Genomic DNA, 4649 nt, shown 5'->3' with positions numbered 1-4649 from the left:
ATGTTGGCTGGCGACCAACTTTGTTGAAAGCGATTAGTTGAAAGGCCGTTCAACCAGAAGTAGAATGCAAAGTTGAACAATGCAAACGCTTTTTTATGGCGAATATTTTGATATTTTTTTGTGCTAATGTCTCACTCCATTTACTCCATTTATTTGCGTGAAATGGTTCAAAAAATAATACCTCTTCAATTAACCGAAAAAGTTAATTTCCGCTCTAGGATTATTATTACTGGCATTAAAACGCGTCAATTGATACCACTCTCGAAATTTTTCGCCAATTTTTGGCCGTATCAAGCTAAAGTGCAATACTACCATACAACTTTATTCGCAACATTGCCATTGTGCATACTTACAAGTGAAAAAGAATCAGAATGCTACAGGGTTAGACTCAATATCTATAAAAAACTTTAAACAAACTCTGACGAAAACAGCAAAAAAGTTTTATTAAGTCTTAGAGTTATTGGCCAAAAAGCTTTAAAATACTGAAATGTCATATAAATGCAGGAATTTATTTAATTCAATACATATTTTGCCAATTTGTTTCTTTGCTTTTCTACTTTATTTTAATGAATTTTGCTTTTTTACATCACTTTAAACTAGGGCTGATGATTTCACCCGGGTAATGAGCTACCTGGGTAGACCCGGTACCCGGGCAGTATGGTAATTACACGGTTACCCGAGCACCCGAAAAAATGTGGAGAAGTAAAAATTAAGCGCATTTACCATTATATACCGCAAACGAACGTACATAGGGAAAATCTTTAAGAATCTTCCATACCATATGGGGAAATATTATAACAAATGTTCGTATCTCAAGGTAGTAGCAATAATTTTACGATTGTAGAAGTATTAAACTGTAGGGAGCTAAAAATAATAATAATAATCATTTCGTTTTTATAAAATATGACTAGGTAAGAATGTTACTCATACGCCATGTATGTAATATTAATGATAAAAAGTAGGTACAGTGAAACCCGCTTAAGTACCCCCCCGCTTAAGTATCTAACCCGCTTCCCAACATTTTTGGGCACGGTGAATTTTTTAATGTATTCTGAAGAGAATCGCTCTTTTAAGTACCTCCCCGCTTATGTACCCAACCCCCCTAAGTACCTACATTTTTCGTACCCCATTTACCATTTTACTTATAATATTCCCCTTTTAAGTGCTTTTTTTAAACTTCCTTAAACATTTACATATTTTGAAATTCAGTGGCAGCGCTACACACCTTCCACAAACTGCGCACTAAAATTTAATGGGCTATGAAACTGTATACTCATAAAAAATTTAAACACTTCTGAGAAATTTTTATGAACTTTTTTTAGTGTTCTGCAAAATTTTAAGCTTATATTTCAAGTTTCTATGGTATTTGTTAGGGAATGAATATTTTTAATTGAAAAATTTTAAAAATTAAAAAATAAACATACATAAGTGGCAAACAATATCATTTTTAATATAATTTGTTATTTTCTGGCCAATTTTCTTCGTAAATTTTATTAATTTTGATGAGCTTCTTTGGCCTAGTTGGTGATTAGTGCAAGTAAAAACAACGTTTTTTCTTCACTGCTTTGCCCTACGTTTCGCTAAACTCCTTAGCATCCTCAGGGGCCAATCTTTATTTTAAATTAACAAACAAAAGAAGATACAAACAAAAAACAATTAGGAACAAAAGTTACATTGAACATGTAGTTAATAAAGTCTCAAATATTTGAATTTATCACGCAGCAAAAATATACACTTACTTTCATATACGTATATTTGTTAACATATAAACACATAAACATATAAACACTAAAACATAAACACTTAAAAGCTAGAGCATTGTACCATTATCGTTTGGTACACTTGTCATACTGATTTTCTTGTCACAAACATAATAAATAAGTAGCCGCAATATCATCTGTGTCTTCTTTTGTATTCATCGTTCTTTTTCTATTCTCTAATATGCGAAGGCTCTCTAGTGTGTATCTTGTCCTCTCTCTCTTTTCTACATCCACGTTGTTTTTACTTGCACTAATCACCAACTAGGCCAAAGAAGCTCATCAAAATTAATAAAATATCATTTTTAATTTGGTCCAAAATGATACGCCCTGTTTGTATGTATGTATAAATATGTACAATCAATGACTTTTTAATTTTACTCTTGTTAAAATGGCATAACATTGCTTTATCTGTTTTTTAATAAAGTTTTCCTTTATGTGTTAACGCGTTTAAATAATGCTACGATCTTGGTTTTAACTTACGTATACTTTATTAAATGTTTATGTTTTATTCAAGGACTTATTTATGTAAGTTAACAAGAAGATGTACCTACATCACACATTATGTTCGCTTAAGTACCCGCATCGAGGTCCTTAAGCGGGTTCTTTTAAGTACCCAACCCGCCTAAGTACCTCAAAAAGCTGACATTTTTCGTGAGGTTCTTAAGCGGGTTTTACTGTACTTGAGAAAAATCAACACCAGGGTGAGCCGAAATACACAAAGCGAACAACAAAACATAAAGGAAAAAAAGAACAAAAGTCTGGGGATCGTCCTGCTAGAGAACAAGGCGAGAACAAAAGTTTTGAAAACTTGACGTTAAGAATGAGAGGGTAGTCTGCGTGTTTGGAGGAAAAGTTTTTTCATTGAGAACCACGGATGTTAATTCTAAGCCAGAGGAAAGCTGGATCATTTCAACTTCCAGATCGTTTATCATTATGGTGAACTGTCCATTATTGGAACAATTTTTCATTTTCTGTGAAAGAAAAGTTCGTGTCTTAAGGCTTTCGTTAACTTTATTTGCATAACTCTCTTTCAGTTCTCTTTTGATTAACTCTAATATTCAAACATTTCAAAGTCATGGAACGTTATGAGGTGATTGTCCATTTATGGAACAATTTTTCATTTTCTGTGAAAGAAAAGTTCGTGTCTTAAATCTTTCGTTAACTTTATTTGCATAATTATCTTTCAGTTCTTTTTTGATTAACTTTAATATTCAAACATTTCAAAGTCATGGAACGCTATGAGATAGTTCAGAGAAGATTTGTTCCTTTTTCGAGAAAGTTCCTGGGACTTTAGCTCCCAAATTGTTCTTCGAGTGAAAGTTCCTTAGAATTTTGTTTCCGTTTTTTCTTTGCCAGAAAAATTTGTTAGCATTTTGTTCTCTTAGAAATGTCCCCGAAATTATTGTTCGCAGTTTGTTCTCTCTGGGAACGTTCCACAGGGTTTTGTTCTTATATAATTTCCAATGAGAACGTTCTCGTCAGTTTTGTTCTCATTTTGGTTTTGGTTTTGACGCGTTCTTGGGAACAAACTACGAGAACGACATTTAGTTTCGATCATATATTTTGTTCTCGGTCGCTGTTTTAAAATATTAATATTTTTTAAATATACAAACATACATACATATGTACACATGCATGTATGTATATGCATTTACAAAAACTAGAAGTTTGAATTTAAGTACAGAAACCAATGTTTTAATTTATTTTTCTTGTCTGCATCTACTCAGGCTAGCGGATAGGTTTACATAGTCGCGTACATTCTAGACATAAAAAAATGTATCAAAAAAATTTGTCTCACGGAAAAAATATTTATCCTCACCAAAAAGATTATACAAGAAGCTTTATGTCGCGTTACCCGGGTGTTTTTCGTACAACCGGCATCAACATATGTATATTACCCGGGTACCCGGGCAAATCGGGTAATACCCGGCTACCCGGGTAATAAAAGCCCCGGGTATCATCAGCCCTAAGTTTAAACACCCTGTCTAATATTTAGGTAGGATATTTATACATTTTGACAGGTACTTTCCAGGTAGCTTCCAATGCACAATGACATTACCATTTCGCCACAATCATTTTTCGCCCTTCGCGGTCAGGTACCACCACTAATGCTATGGTCATAAAGTTCCACTCGCCCCTTGATCGTAACCGCACACTAAAAGTATTCCGTGAGCATCGCAAGCGGACCAAAGCTCCCCTGCAAGAAAGATACTGGTCAAATGAGTAGTAAAATGACCTGGAGCCATGACAGAAACTTTCCCGTATTTTTCCCCATCATATTCTTAAGGGCATCGGTAGATTTTGTGACCGTTTCGTTCTTTATGTTCCCGTACGTGTGACTTTACATCTCGCTCTCCCTCATGTCTTTTGCGCTTAGCTAAATGTATAGCTGCACTACTTACACCCGTCACAGCTACTCTGGTTTTTACCATGATGCAATAATACAAGGTGGTATCAGTTGTGACAGCCCGATTTGACACTGCCTTAGCTCAGTAGGCTTATTGGTCTTCATTTTACGGGCTTTATTTCTGTAATTTTACGGTTATAATGACGGCATTTCACCACTATTTCTACTGCCATGCGACTGTTTGTTATAGTCTTAATAAAACACATTTAAGGAATTTCAATTGTACTTTTTTATTTTATTACATTTATTTGTACTTAGTAAGTTAAAAGTTATGTATTTAGGGTATTCACAAGATGCAGTAAACGTCTTAATTAAAAAATTCCATTTTTAAAAGTCATAGATTTATGCATACATATTTATATATAATCCCGGACAAATTAATAGGGTCACGACACAGCCAAGTTTTAAATGTATTTTTGATTGTTTAATCTTTATTAACTTTTTATAAAACCCATAAAAATCCAAATTTCAAACCTTGTGCA

General features: G+C 33.7%; 1 long non-coding RNA gene across 1 annotated transcript; it reads right to left on the bottom strand.

Moving 5' to 3' along the window:
• Nucleotides 1-1488: 1488 nt before the first annotated feature.
• On the bottom strand, nt 1489-2007 carry LOC118752322. The gene is made up of 2 exons (XR_004994667.1): nt 1740-2007; nt 1489-1610 (listed from the first exon to the last, which is right to left on the bottom strand). It is a non-coding gene; the product is annotated as an uncharacterized LOC118752322 (long non-coding RNA).
• Between the last annotated feature and the right edge of the window lie 2642 nt (nt 2008-4649).

Source organism: Rhagoletis pomonella, unplaced genomic scaffold (genome assembly GCF_013731165.1).
Source record: "Rhagoletis pomonella isolate Grant_MI unplaced genomic scaffold, Rhpom_1.0 Rhpom_scaffold_01395, whole genome shotgun sequence".
NCBI classification, from domain to species: Eukaryota; Metazoa; Arthropoda; class Insecta; order Diptera; family Tephritidae; genus Rhagoletis; species Rhagoletis pomonella.
The sequence above is the reverse complement of the archived record's forward strand: the minus strand, read 5'-3'. Positions and strand labels throughout refer to the sequence as shown.